Source organism: Phoxinus phoxinus (assembly GCF_949152265.1).
Source record: "Phoxinus phoxinus genome assembly, chromosome: 4".
Classification (NCBI taxonomy): Eukaryota; Metazoa; Chordata; class Actinopteri; order Cypriniformes; family Leuciscidae; genus Phoxinus; species Phoxinus phoxinus.
Genome location: NC_136879.1, coordinates 27,765,936 through 27,790,840, shown reverse-complemented (window position 1 = coordinate 27,790,840; position 24,905 = coordinate 27,765,936).

Here is a 24,905-nt window from a genome sequence, read left to right as displayed (position 1 = left end):
ATAATGGCAGTGGGGGAACGGATTCCGACAGATGTTTTTTTTTACAGGGGGAACAGAATCCGACGGCAAAAAAACAGCCGTCGAGATCCGTTCCCCCTGTATTGTTTTACAAAAGGAGGATCTTGTAATATCTATCAAAGTGCTGCTATTTCTTAGGCCCCCATAGCCTAGTGGTCAATTCACTGACATATAGAGCTGGTGATTTTTAGTTGAAACAAGTTCAAGTCCCGGCTTCTGGACTTTTTTTGATCCCATATTTTCCTATCACAATAAAAGGCAAAATCTTTAAAATATATGTATTGTACACTGGTGCCAGGTAAGCTCCATCCCCACACAAAATATAATATGCATTTTTTAAGCCACTACATCAACACCTCTAATGGGAGTGGGGGAACGGATTCCGACAGCTGTTTTTTTTTACAGGGGGAACAGAATCCGACGGCAAAAAAACAGCCGTCGAGATCCGTTCCCCCTGTATTTTTTACACAAGGAGGATCTTCTAATATCTATCAAAGTGCTGCAAATTTTTAGGCCCCCATAGCCTAGTGGTCTATTCACTGACATATAGAGCTGGTGATTTATAGGTGACACAAGTTCAAGTCCTGGCTCATGGACTTTTTTTAATCCCATATTTTACTATCATAATAAAAGTAAAAAACTCCTAAATATATATTTTATAGACTGGTCCCAGGTAAGCTCCATCCCCACACAAAATAAAATAAGCATTTTTTAGGCCACTACATCAACACCTCTCATAATGGCAGTGGGGGAACGGATTCCGACAGATTTTTTTTTACAGGGGGAACAGAATCCGACGGCAAAAAAACAGCCGTCGAGATCCGTTCCCCCTGTATTTTTTTACAAAAGGAGGATCTTCTAATATCTATCAAAGTGCTGCTATTTCTTAGGCCCCCATAGCCTAGTGGTCAATTCACTGACATATAGAGCTGGTGATTTTTAGGTGAAACAAGTTCAAGTCCCGGCTCGAGGAGATTTTTTAATCCCATATTTTCCTATCATAATAAAAGTAAAAAACTCCTAAATATATTTCTATAGACTGGTGCCAGGTAAGCTCCATACCCACACAAAATAAAATATGTATTTTTAAACGCCACTACATCAAAACTTTTCATAATGGGAGTGGGGGAACGGATTCCGACAGATTTTTTTTTACAGGGGGAACAGAATCCGACGGCAAAAAAACAGCCATCGAGATCCGTTCCCCCTGTATTTTTTTACACAAAGAGGATCTTCTAATATCTATCAAAGTCCTGCTAAACCTTAGGCTCCCATAGCCTAGTGGTCAATTCACTGACATATAGAGCTGGTGATTTGTATGTGACACAAGTTCAAGTCCTGGCTCGTGGACTTTTTTTAATCCCATATTTTCCTATCATAATAAAAGTAAAAAACTCCTAAATATATTTCTTTAGACTGGTCCCAGGTAAGCTCCATAACCACACAAAATTAAATATGTATTTTTAAACGCCATTACATCAAAACCTTTCATAATGGCAGTGGGGGAACGGATTCCGACAGATTTTTTTTTACAGGGGGAACAGAATCCGACGGCAAAAAAACAGCCGTCGGAATCCGTTCCCCCTGTATTTCTTACACGAGGAGGATCTTCTAATATCTATCAAAGTGCTGAAAATGATTAGGCTTCCACAGCCTAGTGGTCAATGCACTGACTTTAAGAGCTGACGATTTTTAGGTGAAACAAGTTCAAGTCCCGGTTTGCTGACTTTTTCTGATTCCATATTTTCCTATCACAATAAAAGGCAAAAACTCTAAATTATATTTATTTTACACTGGTGCCAGGTAAGCCCCATCCCCACACAAAAAATATATAAACAGCATTTTTTAAGCCACTACACCAAGACCTCTCATAGTTGGAGTTGGGGAACGGATTCCGACAGCTGTACTTTGCTGTCGGATTCTGTTCCCCCTGTATTTCATACACAAAAAGGTTCTAATATGTATTAAACTGTTGCTGATGTATTGACCCCTATAGCCTAGTTGTCAGTGCACTGGTGTTAAGAAATTTAGGGCTTTGGGTGACCCGAGTTCAAGTCCCAGTTTGTGATTTTTCTTGATCCTGTACTCTGCTATCATAATAAACAGCAAAAACTCCATAAAAATGATCCCTTAAACTGATGCACTTATTTAAAGAGCTTTCCTGTAGCTCAAACAGTAGAGCATTGGTACTTGCAATGCCAAGGTCATAGGTTCGATTCCCAGGGAAACCAGAAACTGATGAGAATACAAAATGTGTACAATGAAATAAAATCTACGTCACTCGGGATCAAAAATCTGCCAAATGCTGAAATGTAATCGATGACAGTTAACCTCAAACCACAAACAAAACACTATCAACCTTTATTCAAGCCACTACATCAACACCTCTAATAATGGGAACGGATTCCGACATACGTTTTTTTGCCGTCGGATTCTTTTCCCCCTGTATTTCTTACACAATAAGGATCTTCTAATATCTATCAAAGTGCTGTTAATTAATAGGCCCCCACAGCCTAGTGGTCAGTGCACTGACTTCAAGAGCGGATGATTTTTAGGTGACACAAGTTCAAGTCCCGGCTTCTGGACTTTTTTTGATCCCATATTTTCCTATCACAATAAAAGGCAAAAACTCTAAAATATATGTATTGTACACTGGTGCCAGGTAAGCTCCATCCCCACACAAAATATAATATGCATTTTTTAAGCCACTACATCAACACCTCTAATGGGAGTGGGGGAACGGATTCCGACAGCTGTTTTTTTTTATAGGGGGAACAGAATCCGACGGCAAAAAAACAGCCGTCGAGATCCGTTCCCCCTGTATTTTTTACACAAGGAGGATCTTCTAATATCTATCAAAGTGCTGCAAATTCTTAGGCCCCCATAGCCTAGTGGTCAATTCACTGACATATAGAGCTGGTGATTTATAGGTGACACAAGTTCAAGTCCTGGCTCATGGACTTTTTTTAATCCCATATTTTACTATCATAATAAAAGTAAAAAACTCCTAAATATATATTTTATAGACTGGTCCCAGGTAAGCTCCATCCCCACACAAAATAAAATAAGCATTTTTTAGGCCACTACATCAACACCTCTCATAATGGCAGTGGGGGAACGGATTCCGACAGATGTTTTTTTTTACAGGGGGAACAGAATCCGACGGCAAAAAAACAGCCGTCGAGATCCGTTCCCCCTGTATTTTTTTACAAAAGGAGGATCTTGTAATATCTATCAAAGTGCTGCTATTTCTTAGGCCCCCATAGCCTAGTGGTCAATTCACTGACATATAGAGCTGGTGATTTTTAGGTGAAACAAGTTCAAGTCCTGGTTCGTGGACTTTTTTTAATCCCATACTTTCCTATCATAATAAAAGTAAAAAACTCCTAAATATATTTCTATAGACTGGTGCCAGGTAAGCTCCATACCCACACAAAATAAAATATGTATTTTTAAACGCCACTACATCAAAACTTTTCATAATGGGAGTGGGGGAACGGATTCCGACAGATTTTTTTTTACAGGGGGAACAGAATCCGACGGCAAAAAAACAGCCGTCGAGATCCGTTCCCCCTGTATTTTTTTACACAAAGAGGATCTTCTAATATCTATCAAAGTGCTGCTAAACCTTAGGCTCTCATAGCCTAGTGGTCAATTCACTGACATATAGAGCTGGTGATTTTTAGGTGAAACAAGTTCAAGTCCCGGCTTTTGGAGTTTTTTTAATCCCATATTTTCCTATCATAATAAAAGTAAAAAACTCCTAAATATATTTCTTTAGACTGGTCCCAGGTAAGCTCCATCCCCACACAAAATAAAATAAGCATTTTTTAGGCCACTACATCAACACCTCTCATAATGGGAGTGGGGGAACGGATTCCGACAGATGTTTTTTTTACAGGGGGAACAGAATCCGACGGCAAATAAACAGCCGTCGAGATCCGTTCCCCCTGTATTTTTTTACACAAGGAGGATCTTCTAATATCTATCAAAGTGCTGCTATTTCTTAGGCCCCCATAGCCTAGTGGTCAATTCACTGACATATAGAGCTGGTGATTTTTAGTTGAAACAAGTTCAAGTCCCGGCTTCTGGACTTTTTTTGATCCCATATTTTCCTATCACAATAAAAGGCAAAAACTCTAAAATATATGTATTGTACACTGGTGCCAGGTAAGCTCCATCCCCACACAAAATATAATATGCATTTTTTAAGCCACTACATCAACACCTCTAATGGGAGTGGGGGAACGGATTCCGACAGCTGTTTTTTTTTACAGGGGGAACAGAATCCGACGGCAAAAAAACAGCCGTCGAGATCCGTTCCCCCTGTATTTTTTACACAAGGAGGATCTTCTAATATCTATCAAAGTTCTGCAAATTCTTAGGCCCCCATAGCCTAGTGGTCAATTCACTGACATATAGAGCTGGTGATTTATAGGTGACACAAGTTCAAGTCCTAGCTCGTGGACTTTTTTTAATCCCATATTTTACTATCATAATAAAAGTAAAAAACTCCTAAATATATATTTTATAGACTGGTCCCAGGTAAGCTCCATCCCCACACAAAATAAAATAAGCATTTTTTAGGCCACTACATCAACACTTCTCATAATGGTAGTGGGGGAACGGATTCCGACAGATGTTTTTTTTACAGGGGGAACAGAATCCGACGGCAAAAAAACAGCCGTCGAGATCCGTTCCCCCTGTATTTTTTTACAAAAGGAGGATCTTCTAATATCTATCAAAGTGCTGCTATTTCTTAGGCCCCCATAGCCTAGTGGTCAATTCACTGACATATAGAGCTGGTGATTTTTAGGTGAAACAAGTTCAAGTCCTGGTTCGTGGACTTTTTTTAATCCCATACTTTCCTATCATAATAAAAGTAAAAAACTCCTAAATATATTTCTATAGACTGGTGCCAGGTAAGCTCCATACCCACACAAAATAAAATATGTATTTTTAAACGCCACTACATCAAAACCTTTCATAACCAGAGTGGGGGAACGGATTCCGACAGATTTTTTTTTACAGGGGGAACAGAATCCGACGGCAAAAAAACAGCCATCGAGATCCGTTCCCCCTGTATTTTTTTACACAAAGAGGATCTTCTAATATCTATCAAAGTGCTGCTAAATTTCATGCCCCCATGGCCTAATTGTCAATTCACTGACATATAGAGCTGGTGATTTGTAGGTGACACAAGTTCAAGTCCTGGCTCGTGGCCTTTTTTTAATCCCATATTTTCCTATCATAATAAAAGTAAAAAACTCCTAAATATATATTTTATAGATTGGTCCCAGGTAAGCTCCATCCCCACACAAAATAAAATAAGCATTTTTTAGGCCACTACATCAACACCTCTCATAATGGCAGTGGGGGAACGGATTCCGACAGATGTTTTTTTTTACAGGGGGAACAGAATCCGACGGCAAAAAAACAGCCGTCGAGATCCGTTCCCCCTGTATTTTTTTACAAAAGGAGGATCTTGTAATATCTATCAAAGTGCTGCTATTTTTTAGGCCCCCATAGCCTAGTGGTCAATTCACTGACATATAGAGCTGGTGATTTTTAGGTGAAACAAGTTCAAGTCCTGGTTCGTGGAGTTTTTTTAATCCCATACTTTCCTATCATAATAAAAGTAAAAAACTCCTAAATATATTTCTATAGACTGGTGCCAGGTAAGCTCCATACCCACACAAAATAAAATATGTATTTTTAAACGCCACTACATCAAAACTTTTCATAATGGGAGTGGGGGAACGGATTCCGACAGATTTTTTTTTACAGGGGGAACAGAATCCGACGGCAAAAAACAGCCGTCGAGATCTGTTCCCCCTGTATTTTTTTACACAAAGAGGATCTTCTAATATCTATCAAAGTGCTGCTAAACCTTAGGCCCCCATAGCCTAGTGGTCAATTCACTGACATATAGAGCTGGTGATTTTTAGGTGAAACAAGTTCAAGTCCCGGCTTTTGGAGTTTTTTTAATCCCATATTTTCCTATCATAATAAAAGTAAAAAACTCCTAAATATATTTCTTTAGACTGGTCCCAGGTAAGCTCCATCCCCACACAAAATAAAATAAGCATTTTTTAGGCCACTACATCAACACCTCTCATAATGGGAGTGGGGGAACGGATTCCGACAGATGTTTTTTTTACAGGGGGAACAGAATCCGACGGCAAAAAAACAGCCGTCGAGATCCGTTCCCCCTGTATTTTTTTACACAAGGAGGATCTTCTAATATCTATCAAAGTGCTGCTAATTCTTAGGTCCCCATAGCCTACTGGTCAATTCAATGACATATAGAGCTGGTGATTTTTAGTTGAAACAAGTTCAAGTCCCGGCTTGAGGAGATTTTTTAATCCCATATTTTCCTATCATGATAAAAGTAAAAAAACTCCTAAATATACTTCTATAGACTGGTGCCAGGTAAGCTCCATAACCACACAAAATTAAATATGTATTTTTAAACGCCATTACATCAAAACCTTTCATAATGGCAGTGGGGGAACGGATTCCGACAGATGTTTTTTTTCCAGGGGGAACAGAATCCGACGGCAAAAAAACAGCCGTCGAGATCCGTTCCCCCTGTATTTTTTTACACAAAGAGGATCTTCTAATATCTATCAAAGTGCTGCTAAACCTTAGGCTCCCATAGCCTAGTGGTCAATTCACTGACATTTAGAGTTGGTGATTTGTAGGTGACACAAGTTCAAGTCCTGGCTCGTGGACTTTTTTTAATCCCATATTTTCCTATCATAATAAAAATAAAAAACTCCTAAATATATTTCTTTAGACTGGTCCCAGGTAAGCTCCATCCTCACACAAATTAAAATAAGCATTTTTTAGGCCACTGCATCAACCCCTCTCATAATGGGAGTGGGGGAACGGATTCCGACAGATGTTTTTCTTACAGGGGGAACAGAATCCGACGGCAAAAAAACAGCCGTCGAGATCCGTTCCCCCTGTATTTTTTACACAAGGAGGATCTTCTAATATCTATCAAAGTGCTGCAAATTTTTAGGCCCCCATAGCCTAGTGGTCTATTCACTGACATATAGAGCTGGTGATTTATAGGTGACACAAGTTCAAGTCCTGGCTCATGGACTTTTTTTAATCCCATATTTTACTATCATAATAAAAGTAAAAAACTCCTAAATATATATTTTATAGACTGGTCCCAGGTAAGCTCCATCCCCACACAAAATAAAATAAGCATTTTTTAGGCCACTACATCAACACCTCTCATAATGGCAGTGGGGGAACAGATTCCGACAGATGTTTTTTTTACAGGGGGAACAGAATCCAACATACACGTTGATAACACAAATGATGCGTTAGGAGCTGCGTTTACAGATTTATTAAACTCCTTTGGGGTCAAGCAAAACGTTAGTGGTCCCACTCATCGTCTTAATCATACTCTAGATTTAATTATATCATATGGAACCGATCCAACCGATATAGATATTATACCGCAAAGTGATGATGTCACTGATCATTACATGGTAACTTGCATACTACGTACGGCTGAAATGTGTCATGTTGCGCCACGTTATCGACCAGGCAGAACAATCCTTCCAACCACTATAGATAGATTCTTGAATAGCTTACCTGATCTATCTCCGCTCCTCAGTGAACCCAAACAAACAGATGAACTAGAGGAAATGACTAGCAGTATGAGCACCATTTTCTCTAGTACATTAGAAATTGTTGCACCAATTAGATTAAAAAAGGTTATAGAGAAAACTAAAGCACCATGGTACAACAGTGCTACGCATGTTATCAAGAGAGAAACTCGTAACTTAGAGCGCAAATGGAAACAAACTAATTTAGAGGTCTTTAGAATCGCGTGGAAAGACAGTATGTCACGTTATAAAAAGGCTCTAAAAGCAGCCAGGGCTGAGCATCTCCGCAAACTAATAGAAAATAACCAAAACAATCCAAGGTTTTTATTTAACACCGTGGCTAGATTAACAAATAAACAGACATCACCTGAACAAAATATTCCGTTACATTTTAATAGTAATGATTTCATGAATTTCTTCACTGAGAAAATAGAAAGCATCAGAAACACAATTGTAAATGTACAATCTTTGACAGCGTCTTATGATTCAGCCTCAATTATCGCCCCTCAACAACAACTACAGTGCTTTACAACTATAGGACAGGAAGAGCTAAATAAACTTATCACTGCATCTAAACCAACAACATGTTTATTAGATCCAATACCCACTAAACTACTGAAAGAAGTGTTACCTGTAGTGGAAGAGCCTCTTCTCAATATTATTAACTCGTCTCTATCTTTAGGACATGTTCCAAAAACATTCAAGCTGGCAGTTATAAAACCTCTTATTAAGAAACCACAATTAGATCCAAATAACCTAGCAAATTACAGACCCATTTCAAATCTTCCATTTATGTCTAAAATACTAGAAAAAGTTGTGTCCGCTCAATTGTGCTCTTTCTTGCAAGAAAACGATATCTATGAAAAGTTTCAGTCAGGATTCAGGCCACATCATAGCACAGAAACTGCGCTGGTTAAAATTACAAATGATTTACTTTTAGCTTCTGACCAAGGCTGTATCTCAATACTAGTTTTACTCGATCTTAGTGCTGCGTTTGACACTATAGATCATAAAATACTCTTAGATCGACTTCAAAATTACACTGGTGTTCAGGGACAGGCATTAAGCTGGTTTAGATCGTACCTATCAGACCGTTACCATTTTGTCCATTTAAATGGGGAAAAATCAAAGATAACGTCAGTAAATTATGGAGTGCCGCAGGGATCTGTATTAGGCCCCCTGCTATTCTCAATTTATATGCTGCCACTTGGTAATATTATAAGAAAACATGGAATAAGTTTCCACTGTTATGCTGATGACACTCAATTATATATTTCATCTAGACCAGATGATAACACTAAATTATCTAAAATGACAGAGTGTGTTAAAGATATAAAATATTGGATGACGTGTAATTTTCTTCTATTAAATTCAGATAAAACGGAGGTATTACTGATTGGTCCAAAAAACTGCCCACAAAACCTCTTACAATACAACCTTAATCTAGATGGACGTCCTGTTACTTTATCCTCTACAGTAAAAGACCTGGGTGTTATACTAGACCGCAACTTGTCTTTTGAAAATCATATTTCAAATGTCACAAGAACAGCCTTTTTCCACCTTAGAAACATTGCTAAGCTACGTAATATGCTATCAGTTTCTGATGCAGAAAAGTTAGTTCATGCATTCATGACCTCGAGACTAGATTACTGTAATGCTCTATTAGCTGGTTGTCCTGCATCCTCCGTAAACAAACTACAGTTAGTCCAAAATGCAGCCGCTAGAGTTCTTACTAGGTCAAGAAAATATGATCATATAACACCAATTTTATCATCTCTACACTGGTTACCTATTAAGTTCCGTATCAATTACAAAGTATTGTTACTGACCTATAAAGCCCTAAATGGTTTAGCTCCTGTGTATTTAAGAGATCTTCTATCGCCATATATTCCATCGCGCTCTTTAAGATCGCTAAATTCGAGGCTTCTGGTCGTACCTAGGATATCTAAGTCCACTAAAGGAGGGAGGGCGTTTTCACATCTAGCTCCTAAACTCTGGAATAGCCTTCCTGATACTGTCCGAGGCTCAGACTCGCTCTCCCAGTTTAAAACTAGATTAAAGACGCATCTCTTTAGCCAAGCATTCACATGATGCATCTCATACCTTTTATACTACAGTTAAATCAGATCAAATGCATTCATATTAAGAACAGCAGCTACGCTAATTATTTCCCATCTGCCTTTTCTGTTGTTATCTCGGGACGCCTGTCCCGAGATAACTCAAATAGAGTTTGTCAGCTCCAGTTAGTATCCAGCCTCTCATGGAGACTTCAGATGCCCCAACGCCTGTGATGAGACGACTCGACGCCTGTGAAGAGACGACCCAACGCCGGCGATATGTTATGCCCTAAATTTCATGATTAACTAACTGTATTTTTGTATGTATATTTTTGAAATGCATTTTCTGTAAAGCTGCTTTGAAACAATGTGTATTGTGAAAAGCGCTATACAAATAAACTTGAATTGAATTGAATTGAATCCGACGGCAAAAAAACAGCCGTCGAGATCCGTTCCCCCTGTATTTTTTTACAAAAGGAGGATCTTGTAATATCTATCAAAGTGCTGCTATTTCTTAGGCCCCCATAGCCTAGTGGTCAATTCACTGACATATAGAGCTGGTGATTTTTAGGTGAAACAAGTTCAAGTCCTGGTTCGTGGACTTTTTTTAATCCCTTACTTTCCTATCATAATAAAAGTAAAAAAACTCCTAAATATATTTCTATAGACTGGTGCCAGGTAAGCTCCATACCCACACAAAATAAAATATGTATTTTTAAACGCCACTACATCAAAACTTTTCATAATGGGAGAGGGGGAACGGATTCCGACAGATATTTTTTTACAGGGGGAACAGAATCCGACGGCAAAAAAACAGCCGTCGAGATCCGTTCCCCCTGTATTTTTTTACACAAGGAGGATCTTCTAATATCTATCAAAGTGCTTCTAATTCTTAGGCCCCCATAGCCTAGTGGTCAAATCAATGGCATATAGAGCTGGTGATTTTTAGGTGAAACAAGTTCAAGTCCCGGCTTTTGGAGTTTTTTTAATCCCATATTTTCCTATCATAATAAAAGTAAAAAACTCCTAAATATATTTCTTTAGACTGGTCCCAGGTAAGCTCCATCCCCACACAAAATAAAATAAGCATTTTTTAGGCCACTACATCAACACCTCTCATAATGGGAGTGGGGGAACGGATTCCGACAGATGTTTTTTTTACAGGGGGAACAGAATCCGACGGCAAAAAAACAGCCGTCGAGATCCGTTCCCCCTGTATTTTTTTACACAAGGAGGATCTTCTAATATCTATCAAAGTGCTGCTAATTCTTAGGCCCCCATAGCCTAGTGGTCAATTCACTGACATATAGAGCTGGTGATTTTTAGTTGAAACAAGTTCAAGTCCCGGCTTCTGGACTTTTTTTGATCCCATATTTTCCTATCACAATAAAAGGCAAAAACTCTAAAATATATGTATTGTACACTGGTGCCAGGTAAGCTCCATCCCCACACAAAATATAATATGCATTTTTTAAGCCACTACATCAACACCTCTAATGGGAGTGGGGGAACGGATTCCGACAGCTGTTTTTGTTTACAGGGGGAACAGAATCCGACGGCAAAAAAACAGCTGTCGAGATCCGTTCCCCCTGTTTTTTTTACACAAGGAGGATCTTCTAATATCTATCAAAGTGCTGCAAATTTTTAGGCCCCCATAGCCTAGTGGTCTATTCACTGACATATAGAGCTGGTGATTTATAGGTGACACAAGTTCAAGTCCTGGCTCATGGACTTTTTTTAATCCCATATTTTACTATCATAATAAAAGTAAAAAACTCCTAAATATATATTTTATAGACTGGTCCCAGGTAAGCTCCATCCCCACACAAAATAAAATAAGCATTTTTTAGGCCGCTACATCAACACCTCTCATAATGGCAGTGGGGGAACGGATTCCGACAGATGTTTTTTTTACAGGGGGAACAGAATCCGACGGCAAAAAAACAGCCGTCGAGATCCGTTCCCCCTGTATTTTTTTACAAAAGGAGGATCTTGTAATATCTATCAAAGTGCTGCTATTTCTTAGGCCCCCATAGCCTAGTGGTCAATTCACTGACATATAGAGCTGGTGATTTTTAGGTGAAACAAGTTCAAGTCCTGGTTCGTGGACTTTTTTTAATCCCTTACTTTCATATCATAATAAAAGTAAAAAAACTCCTAAATATATTTCTATAGACTGGTGCCAGGTAAGCTCCATACCCACACAAAATAAAATATGTATTTTTAAACGCCACTACATCAAAACTTTTCATAATGGGAGAGGGGGAACGGATTCCGACAGATATTTTTTTACGGGGGGAACAGAATCCGACGGCAAAAAAACAGCCGTCGAGATCCGTTCCCCCTGTATTTTTTTACACAAAGAGGATCTTCTAATATCTATCAAAGTGCAGCTAAACCTTAGGCTCCCATAGCCTAGTGGTCAATTCACTGACATATAGAGCTGGTGATTTGTATGTGACACAAGTTCAAGTCCTGGCTCGTGGACTTTTTTTAATCCCATATTTTCCTATCATAATAAAAGTAAAAAACGCCTAAATATATTTATTTAGACTGGTCCCAGGTAAGCTCCATCCTCACACAAATTAAAATAAGCATTTTTTAGGCCACTGCATCAACCCCTCTCATAATGGGAGTGGGGGAACGGATTCCGACAGATGTTTTTCTTACAGGGGGAACAGAATCCGACGGCAAAAAAACAGCCGTCGAGATCCGTTCCCCCTGTATTTTTTTACACAAAGAGGATCTTCTAATATCTATCAAAGTGCTGCTAAACCTTAGGCTCCCATAGCCTAGTGGTCAATTCACTGACATTTAGAGTTGGTGATTTGTAGGTGAAACAAGTTCAAGTCCTGGCTCGTGGACTTTTTTTAATCCCATATTTTCCTATCATAATAAAAATAAAAAACTCCTAAATATATTTCTTTAGACTGGTCCCAGGTAAGCTCCATCCTCACACAAATTAAAATAAGCATTTTTTAGGCCACTGCATCAACCCCTCTCATAATGGGAGTGGGGGAACGGATTCCGACAGATTTTTTTCTTACAGGGGGAACAGAATCCGACGGCAAAAAAACAGCCGTCGAGATCCGTTCCCCCTGTATTTTTTTACACAAGGAGGATCTTCTAATATCTATCAAAGTGCTGCTAATTCTTAGGCCCCCATAGCCTAGTGGTCAATTCACTGACATTTAGAGTTGGTGATTTGTAGGTGACACAAGTTCAAGTCCCTGCTCGTGGACTTTTTTAATCCCATATTTTCCTATCATAATAAAAGTAAATAACTCCTAAATATATTTATTTAGACTGGTCCCAGGTAAGCTCCATCCCCACACAAAATAAAATAAGCATTTTTTAGGCTACTACATCAACACCTCTCATAATGGGAGTGGGGGAACGGATTCCGACAGATGTTTTTCTTACAGGGGGAACAGAATCCGACGGCAAAAAAACAGCCGTCGAGATCCGTTCCCCCTGTATTTTTTTACACAAGAAGGATGTTCTAATATCTATCAAAGTCCTGTTAATTCTTATGACCCCATAGCCTAGTGGTCAATTCACTGACATATAGAGCTGGTGATTTTTAGGTGAAACAAGTTCAAGTCCCGGCTCGAGGAGATTTTTTAATCCCATATTTTCCTATCATAATAAAAGTAAAAAAACTCCTCAATATATTTCTATAGACTGGTGCCAGGTAAGCTCCATACCCACACAAAATAAAATAAGCATTTTTTAGGCCACTACATCAACACCTCTCATAATGGCAGTGGGGGAACGGATTCCGACAGATGTTTTTTTTCCAGGGGGAACAGAATCCGACGGCAAAAAAACAGCCGTCGAGATCCGTTCCCCCTGTATTTTTTTACACAAAGAGGATCTTCTAATATCTATCAAAGTCCTGCTAAACCTTAGGCTCCCATAGCCTAGTGGTCAATTCACTGACATATAGAGCTGGTGATTTGTATGTGACACAAGTTCAAGTCCTGGCTCGTGGACTTTTTTTAATCCCATATTTTCCTATCATAATAAAAGTAAAAAACTCCTAAATATATTTCTTTAGACTGGTCCCAGGTAAGCTCCATCCCCACACAAAATAAAATAAGCATTTTTTAGGCCACTACATCAACACCTCTCATAATGGCAGTGGGGGAACGGATTCCGACAGATGTTTTTTTTCCAGGGGGAACAGAATCCGACGGCAAAAAAACAGCCGTCGAGATCCGTTCCCCCTGTATTTTTTTACACAAGGAGGATCTTCTAATATCTATCAAAGTGCTTCTAATTCTTAGGCCCCCATAGCCTAGTGGTCAGTGCACTGACTTCAAGAGTGGATGATTTTTAGGTGACACAAGTTCAAGTCCCGGCTTGTGGACTTTTTTTGATCCCATATTTTCCTATCACAATAAAAGGCAAAAACTCTAAAATATATGTATTGTACACTGGTGCCAGGTAAGCTCCATCCCCACACAAAATATAATATGCATTTTTTAAGCCACTTCATCAACACCTCTCATAATGGGAGTGGGGGAACGGATTCCGACAGCTGTTTTTTTTTTAATATCTATCAAAGTGCTGCAAATTCTTAGGCCCCCATAGCCTAGTGGTCAATTCACTGACATATAGAGCTGGTGATTTATAGGTGACACAAGTTCAAGTCCTGGCTCGTGGACTTTTTTTAATCCCATATTTTACTATCATAATAAAAGTAAAAAACTCCTAAATATATTTCTTTAGACTGGTCCCAGGTAAGCTCCATCCTCACACAAATTAAAATAAGCATTTTTTAGGCCACTGCATCAACACCTCTCATAATGGGAGTGGGGGAACGGATTCCGACAGATGTTTTTCTTACAGGGGGAACAGAATCCGACGGCAAAAAAACAGCCGTCGAGATCCGTTCCCCCTGTATTTTTTTACACAAGGAGGATCTTCTAATATCTATCAAAGTGCTGCTAATTCTTAGGCCCCCATAGCCTAGTGGTCAGTGCACTGACTTCAAGAGCGGATGATTTTTAGGTGACACAAGTTCAAGTCCCGGCTTGTGGACTTTTTTTGATCCCATATTTTCCTATCACAATAAAAGGCAAAAACTCTAAAATATATGTATTGTACACTGGTGCAAGGTAAGCTCCATCCCCACACAAAATATAATATGCATTTTTTAAGCCACTTCATCAACACCTCTAATGGGAGTGGGGGAACGGATTCCGACAGCTGTTTTTTTTTTACAGGGGGAACAGAATCCGACAGCAAAAAAACAGTCGTCGAGATCCGTTCCCCCTGTATTTTTTACACAAGGAGGATCTTCTAATATCTATCAAAGTGCTGCAAATTCTTAGGCCCCCATAGTCTAGTGGTCAATTCACTGACATATAGAGCTGGTGATTTATAGGTGACACAAGTTCAAGTCCTGGTTCGTGGACTTTTTTTAATCCCATACTTTCCTATCATAATAAAAGTAAAAACTCCTAAATATATTTCTATAGACTGGTGCCAGGTAAGCTCCATACCCACACAAAATAAAATATGTATTTTTAAACGCCACTACATCAAAACCTTTCATAATGGGAGTGGGGGAACGGATTCCGACAGATTTTTTTTTACAGGGGGAACAGAATCCGACGGCAAAAAAACAGCCGTCGAGATCCGTTCCCCCTGTATTTCTTACACGAGGAGGATCTTCTAATATCTATCAAAGTGCTGAAAATGATTAGGTTTCCACAGCCTAGTGGTCAATGCACTGACTTTAAGAGCTGACGATTTTTAGGTGAAACAAGTTCAAGTCCCGGTTTGCTGACTTTTTCTGATTCCATATTTTCCTATCACAATAAAAGGCAAAAACTCTAAATTATATTTATTTTACACTGGTGCCAGGTAAGCCCCATCCCCACACAAAAAATATATAATCAGCATTTTTTAAGCCACTACACCAACACCTCTCATAGTTGGAGTGGGGGAACGGATTCCGACAGCTGTACTTTGCTGTCGGATTCTGTTCCCCCTGTATTTCATACACAATGAGGTTCTAATATGTATTAAACTGTTGCTGATGTATTGACCCCTATAGCCTAGTTGTCAGTGCACTGGTGTTAAGAAATTTAGGGCTTTGGGTGACCCGAGTTCAAGTCCCAGTTTGTGATTTTTCTTGATCCTGTACTCTGCTATCATAATAAACAGCAAAAACTCCATAAAAATGATCCCTTAAACTGATGCACTTATTTAAAGAGCTTTCCTGTAGCTCAAACAGAGCATTGTTACTTGCAATGCCAAGGTCATAGGTTCGATTCCCAGGGAAACCAGAAACTGATGAGAATACAAAATGTGTACAATGAAATTCAATCTACGTCACTCTGGATCAAAAATCTGCCAAATGCTGAAATGTAAACGATGACAGTTAACCTCAAACCACAAACAAAACACTATCAACCTTTATTCAAGCCACTACATCAACACCTCTAATAATTGGAACGGATTCCGACATACGTTTTTTTGCCGTCGGATTCTTCTCCCCCTGTATTTCTTACACAATGAGGATCTTCTAATATCTATCAAAGTGCTGTTAATTTATAGGCCCCCACAGCCTAGTGGTCAGTGCACTGACTTCAAGAGCGGATGATTTTTAGGTGACACAAGTTCAAGTCCCGGCTTGTGGACTTTTTTTGATCCCATATTTTCCTATCGATCATATCTTCAGTAAACTATGGAGTGCCGCAGGGATCTGTGCTAGGCCCTCTATTATTCTCAATATATATGCTGCCACTTGGAAATATTATAAGGAAACATGGAATTAGTTTCCATTGTTATGCTGATGACACTCAATTATATATTTCGTCACGGCCGGATGAAAACGCTAAATTATAAAAATTGACAGAGTGTGTTAAAGATATAAAAGATTGGATGACGCGTAATTTTCTTCTATTAAATCCAGACAAGACGGAGGTACTACTCGTCGGTTCAAAAAACCGCCCACAAAACCTCTCACAATACAACTTTAACATAGTAGGATGTCCTGCTACTTTATCCTCTACAGTAAAAGACCTGGGTGTCATACTAGACTGCGACCTGTCTTTTAAAAATCATATTTCATATGTTACAAAAACGGCATTTTTCCACCTTAGAAACATTGCTAAGCTACGTAATATGCTATCAGTTTCTGATGCAGAAAAGTTAGTTCATGCATTCATGACCTCGAGACTAGATTACTGTAATGCTCTATTAGCTGGTTGTCCTGCATCCTCAATCAACAAGCTACAGTTAGTCCAAAATGCAGCCGCTAGAGTTCTTACCAGATCAAGAAAATATGATCATATAACACCGATCTTATCATCTCTACACTGGTTACCTATAAAGTTCCGTATTAATTATAAGGTATTGTTACTGACTTATAAAGCCCTAAACGGCTTAGCTCCAGTTTATTTAACGGATCTTCTATCGCCCTATAATCCATCGCGCTCTTTAAGATCGCTAAATTCGAGGCTTTTGGTTATACCTAGGATATCTAAGTCCACCAAAGGAGGGAGAGCATTCTCACATTTAGCTCCAAAACTCTGGAATAGCCTTCCTGATACTGTTCGTTGCTCAGACTCGCTCTCCCAGTTCAAAACTAGATTAAAGACGCATCTCTTTAACCAGGCATTCATATAAATGTTTTAATCTTACAGTTAAATCCGGCCTCTAGTTCATAACCGCCAGAGGAGAACTGGCCCCCGACTGAGCCTGGGTTCTCCCAAGTTTTTTTTTTTTCTCCATTAGGTCACCTGATGGAGTTTTAGGTCACCATTGGGTCACCTGATGGAGTTTTTCGTTTCCTTGCCACTGTTGCCTTTGGCTTGCTCAGTTGGGGATATTCAATTTAATGAATCAATCAATATTACTATTGATTAGCATTACCAAACATGGACGTTTTATTATTATTTTAATTTAATACTGTGAAGCTGCTTTGATACAATCTGTATTGTGAAAAGCGCTATACAAATATTCTTGACTTGACTTGACTTGACTATCACAATAAAAGGCAAAAACTCTAAAATATATGTATTGTACACTGGTGCCAGGTAAGCTCCATCCCCACACAAAATATAATATGCATTTTTTAAGCCACTACATCAACACCTCTAATGGGAGTGGGGGAACGGATTCCGACAGCTGTTTTTTTTTACAGGGGGAACAGAATCCGACGGCAAAAAAACAGCCGTCGAGATCCGTTCCCCCTGTATTTTTTACACAAGGAGGATCTTCTAATATCTATCAAAGTGCTGCAAATTCTTAGGCCCCCATAGCCTAGTGGTCAATTCCCTGACATATAGAGCTGGTGATTTATAGGTGACACAAGTTCAAGTCTTGGCTCGTGGACTTTTTTAATCCCATATTTTCCTATCATAATAAAAGTAAAAAACTCCTAAATATATATTTTATAGACTGGTCCCAGGTAAGCTCCATCCCCACACAAAATAAAATAAGCATTTGTTAGGCCACTACATCAACACCTCTCATAATGGCAGTGGGGGAACGGATTCCGACAGATGTTTTTTTTTACAGGGGGAACAGAATCCGACGGCAAAAAAACAGCCGTCGAGATCCGTTCCCCCTGTATTTTTTTACAAAAGGAGGATCTTGTAAAATCTATCAAAGTGCTGCTATTTCTTAGGCCCCCATAGCCTAGTGGTCAATTCACTGACATATAGAGCTGGTGATTTTTAGGTGAAACAAGTTCAAGTCCCGCCTTGAGGAGTTTTTTTAATCCCATATTTTCCTATAATAATAAAAGTAAAAAACTTCTGAATATATTTCTTTAGACTGGTCCCAGGTTAGCTCCATCCTCACACAAATTAAAATAAGCATTTTTTAGGCCACTGCATCAACACCTCTCATAATGGCAGTGGGGGAACGGATTCCGACAGATTTTTTTTTACAGGGGGAACAGAATCCGACGGCAAAAAAACAGCCGTCGAGATCCGTTCCCCCTGTATTTTTTACACAAGGAGGATCTTCTAATATCTATCAAAGTGCTGCAAATTCTTAGGCCCTCATAGCCTAGTGGTCAATTCACTGACATGTAGAGCTGGTGATTTATAGGTGACACAAGTTCAAGTCCTGACTCGTGGACTTTTTTTAATCCCATATTTTCCTATCATAATAAAAGTAAAAAACTCCTAAATATATATTTTATAGACTGGTCCCAGGTAAGCTCCATCGCCACACAAAATAAAATAACCATTTTTTAAGCCACTACATCAACACCTCTCATAATGGCAGTGGGGGAACGGATTCCGACAGATGTTTTTTTTACAGGGGGAACAGAATCCGACGGCAAAAAAACAGCCGTCGAGATCCGTTCCCCCTGTATTTTTTTACACAAGGAGGATCTTCTAATATCTATCAAAGTCCTGCTAATTCTTAGGCCCCCATAGCCTAGTGGTCAATTCACTGACATATAGAGCTGGTGATTTTTAGGTGAAACAAGTTCAAGTCCCGGCTCGAGGAGATTTTTTAATCCCATATTTTCCTATCATAACAAAAGTAAAAAACTCCTAAATATATTTCTATAGACTGGTGCCAGGTAAGCTCCATACCCACACAAAATAAAATATGTATTTTTAAACGCCACTACATCAAAACCTTTCATAATGGGAGTGGGGGAACGGATTCCGACAGATTTTTTTTTACAGGGGGAACAGAATCCGACGGCAAAAAAACAGCCATCGAGATCCGTTCCCCCTGTATTTTTTTACACAAAGAGGATCTTCTAATATCTATCAAAGTCCTGCTAATTCTTAGGCCCCCATAGCCTAGTGGTCAATTCACTGACATATAGAGCTGGTGATTTGTAGGTGACACAAGTTCAAGTCCTGGCTCGTGGCCTTTTTTTTATCCCATATTTTCCTATCATAATAAAAGTAAAAAACTCCTAAATATATATTTTATAGACTGGTCCCAGGTAAGCTCCATCGCCACACAAAATAAAATAACCATTTTTTAAGCCACTACATCAACACCTCTCATAATGGCAGTGGGGGAACGGATTCCGACAGATGTTTTTTTTACAGGGGGAACAGAATCCGACGGCAAAAAAACAGCCGTCGAGATCCGTTCCCCCTGTATTTTTTTACACAAGGAGGATCTTCTAATATCTATCAAAGTCCTGCTAATTCTTAGGCCCCCATAGCCTAGTGGTCAATTCACTGACATATAGAGCTGGTGATTTTTAGGTGAAACAAGTTCAAGTCCCGGCTCGAGGAGATTTTTTAATCCCATATTTTCCTATCATAACAAAAGTAAAAAACTCCTAAATATATTTCTATAGACTGGTGCCAGGTAAGCTCCATACCCACACAAAATAAAATATGTATTTTTAAACGCCACTACATCAAAACCTTTCATAATGGGAGTGGGGGAACGGATTCCGACAGATTTTTTTTTACAGGGGGAACAGAATCCGACGGCAAAAAAACAGCCATCGAGATCCGTTCCCCCTGTATTTTTTTACACAAAGAGGATCTTCTAATATCTATCAAAGTCCTGCTAATTCTTAGGCCCCCATAGCCTAGTGGTCAATTCACTGACATATAGAGCTGGTGATTTGTAGGTGACACAAGTTCAAGTCCTGGCTCGTGGCCTTTTTTTTATCCCATATTTTCCTATCATAATAAAAGTAAAAAACTCCTAAATATATTTCTTTAGACTGGTCCCAGGTAAGCTCCATACCCACACAAAATAAAATATGTATTTTTAAACGCCACTACATCAAAACTTTTCATAATGGGAGTGGGGGAACGGATTCCGACAGATTTTTTTTTACAGGGGGAACAGAATCCGACGGCAAAAAAACAGCCGTCGAGATCCGTTCCCCCTGTATTTTTTTTACACAAGGAGGATCTTCTAATATCTATCAAAGTGCTGCTAATTCTTAGGCCCCCATAGCCTAGTGGTCTATTCACTGACATATAGAGCTGGTGATTTTTAGTTGAAACAAGTTCAAGTCCCGGCTTGAGGAGATTTTTTAATCCCATATTTTCCTATCATGATAAAAGTAAAAAACTCCTAAATATACTTCTATAGACTGGTGCCAGGTAAGCTCCATAACCACACAAAATTAAATATGTATTTTTAAACGCCATTACATCAAAACCTTTCATAATGGCAGTGGGGGAACGGATTCCGACAGATTTTTTTTTACAGGGGGAACAGAATCCGACGGCAAAAAAACAGCCGTCGGAATCCGTTCCCCCTGTATTTCTTACACGAGGAGGACATAGGCGGAGTTTGACATTCGAGCCAGGGGGGGGGCAAAAAAAATAATAATAATAATAATAATTTTATCATTGTAGCAGCTGGGACTCTGCATGGCCTATCAATTGGGTACAGAGCCCGGGAAGTCACCTGTGGGAGGGGGAAAAAATCCGTCCGCTCAGTAGGCCTATAAACCGCACTCACGAATTCTCAAACTGTTCCCTCGGTTTAACAAATCATGCCCACGGATTAATAAACCGTACCCACGAGTTTCTAATCCGCGCTCTCAGATTTGTAAACCGTGCCTTCAGAGTGTGAGCGCGCACTGCATGGCACGGAGGCGCGCGCGCGAAGCGAACACATGCATTTTCCTATCAACTCTGGAAACAACTTAAAATACTCTATATTCTGGTCATACAGAAAAGAATAATACATTATTCGCAACTACTTTTTTTGTGTAAACTCACAACAACAAGAAAACGTTGTGCTTTTGTAAAATAAAATAAAACAATCAGGCGCGCTTTCATGATCTCCGTGAACTGGAGCGCGTCTCAAAAATGAACTGAAATTACCAGAAATTATAGAGTATTTTAAGTTGTTTCCACAGTTGATAGGAAAATACATGTGCTCACACTCCGCACAAACCCTTGGATATGCGTCAAAATCTTGTGTTTAATTATGATAATCAAATAAAACCCTGTTTTATTATTGTCTAATTATGACTGACTTTTGACTAATTGCTGTGTTCCTTTTTTGGATAAAAGCGTCTTCTAAATATGTAGCCTTGTAGGCTGATAATAATAATGATAGGCAAATTATTATTTTTATTAGCGTTTATAACTAGTTCACTTAAGTCATTAATATGTGTATCATAAAATAATGTATGAATGCTTTATTTTTAAGCAAAATTTATGCAAAAAAAATGTAGGCCTATTTTATCAAAAAATATAGCCTATAAAAATAAAGCATTGATAAATTATTTTATGATGAAAATATTACTGTTTTAAGTTAACTCATGTATAGTTATAAACTCAAATAATAATAATTATTATTATTATTAAGGCTACATATTTAGAAGATGCTTTTGTCCAAAACGTACAAAAAAGGAACAAAGCAATTCGTCAAATATCAGTCATAATACAATTTAGACAATAATAATAAAGTCCTAAGATTATCACAAATAAACAAAAGATTTTGATGCACGTCATTCATATTAAATCGTATATATTGCACCCCATACCCGCTGCAATTGAGAATCACTTAAGCATGCAGACGCAGTTACGACAATTTGATGTATTCCACTTAGGCTAATAGACAATAAAAATTATTGTCTAACCTGTATTATGACTGACATTTGACTAATTGCTGTGTTTCTTTTTTGTAAGTTGTTTTAGATAAAAGCATCTTCTAAATGTGTAGCCAAAATGTATTAATAATAATTATTATTACGCCGGGTTCACACCGCACGCAGAAGCGACGCGGAAGCGGCGCGGAACGGAGGCCGCTTCCTTTCGGCGCCCATGTTAACCTATGGTGTCGTTCACACCAGACGCGGAGCGCCGCGGCAAGCCGCGGCCGGCCCGCGCCGTGAAGCGCCAGTTTCGGCGTCTGGTCTATTTTTTGCGCGAGCCGCGAGTGATCCGCGTCAATTTTCTCATTAAAATACCGCGAGAACACACAAACAAACAGGGAAACAGAGAGAGAGAGAGGCAGGCAGGAGTTGATAAGTGAAAATGGATGATGTCAAATTACTTGCACTGGGAAACAGGAAGAGGAAAATAGATTTAATAAATTTGAAGAGGGGATGTATATTTCAACGGTATATCTACATACTGTCTACCATTCTCTCTCTGGCTGCATGTGTGTCTCGACAACGGATTAATAAAAGAAGTGTACAAACTTCTTGGTTACAGAAACATGGTGTATTCATTTTATGAGGTTATTTACTTAACCATGATGTAAAAAATAGCTCCGAATAAACAACAACTGAGCAGAAGCGCTTGTCGACCTCGGCGAAGAATACGCGTCTGGTGTGAACAGGCACGCGCCGGGCCGCGCGTGATTTTCCGTTCCGCGCCGCTCCCGCGTCCGGTGTGAACCCAGCGTTAGGCCTATTTGAGTTTATTTTTAATTGTTAAATAACCTAACCTTTTACAGTTTTGGAAATGTGTTTGTATTATATTTATTTTTTTATTATTCTATTATAGCTACTGAGGTTATCCCCCCCAACCCCCCCAATTCATGAAATTATCAATTTTTGAAAATAAAGTTTATAAACACAATGCAATGCGTAGGCTAGTATCCCGCACCGTAACAGATGGCCTGTGCGTACAGTTTACAAACCCATGGGTACGGATTGCGAAAGCGTGGGCACGGTTTGTGAATTTGTGGGTACAGATTGCAAAAACTGAAGGCACGGTTTACAAATCTGAGAGCGCGGATTAGGAACTCGTGGGTACGGTTTATTAATCCATGGGCACGATTTTTTAAAACGAGGGAAGTTTGAGAATTCGTGAGTGCGGTTTATAAACTGAGCGGACGGATTTCAAAACTGTTGCCACGGATTGTTTTTTTCTCTCCCACAGGTGACTTACCTACTTACAACCATTTGGTTGTTTTGTGTTATTTAAAATATTTATAATATATATTTTTTTTTTAAACAATGCAATAAAAAAAAAAAATGCAATTACCCGTTTCAGCCAGGGGGGGCAATGCTCCCCCTGCCCCCCGCAAACTCCGCGCCTGGAGGAGGATCTTCTAATATCTATCAAAGTGCTGAAAATGATTAGGCTTCCACAGCCTAGTGGTCAATGCACTGACTTTAAGAGCTGACGATTTTTAGGTGAAACAAGTTCAAGTCCTGGTTTGCTGACTTTTTTTAATCCCATATTTTCCTATCATAATAAAAGTAATTAACTCCTAAATATATTTCTTTAGACTGGTCCCAGGTAAGCTCCATCCTCACACAAAATAAAATAAGCATTTTTTAGGCCACTACATCAACACCTCTCATAATGGGAGTGGGGGAATGGATTCCGACATATGTTTTTTTTACAGGGGGAACAGAATCCGACGGCAAAAAAACAGCCGTCGAGATCCGTTCCCCCTGTATTTTTTTACACAAGGAGGATCTTCTAATATCTATCAAAGTGCTAATTCTTAGGCCCCCATAGCTTAGTCGTCTATTCACTGACATATAGAGCTGGTGATTTATAGGTGACACAAGTTCAAGTCCTGGCTCGTGGTCTTTTTTTAATCCCATATTTTCCTATCAAAAGTAAAAAACTCCTAAATATATTTCTTTAGACTGGTCCCAGGACTGGTCCCCCCACACTTTTGGGATTTTGACGACCAGAGTTCAAGTCCCGGGTCATCGTTTATTTTTTTTTATTTTTTCATACTTTTGGGATTTTGACGACAGGTCCCGGGTCATCGTTTTTTCTTTTCTTTTTTTTTTCATACTTTCCTATCATGGTTAAAAGGCAAAAGATATTCTTTAAACTGATGGCAGTTAAGCTCCTGTAGCAACATTGACAGCTGCTTTTCAAATTAATGAATCGTGATTCTCTAATACACTTCATTCGTTGTCTGAACAGACAAGAGAGCTGTCTCTTTCCAACATTCCTCACAGCAAGTTACGCACACACGTAATATGACACCCAACGTCTCCAGAGAGACACGCACACACACACCAAGAGACTTTTTATTTCAACAGAATCATATTTAAGACATTAACAAATGGACTTGATATTTTTCTGTGTTGCTATTTATGTGTCATGACAGATTTGGGTTTAGTTTACAATTATAGCATGTATTAATCAAACTTTAAAATGTCTATACTAATGCATAATAATCAAATGTTGTATTCCTAAACGTAACCTGAAGGTGTTTGATACCATTTTAAATCCTGAGACCTAACGGAGTTGAATCTTGACTGCAAGGTACAATAATATGCATTTATTCTAGGAAATAC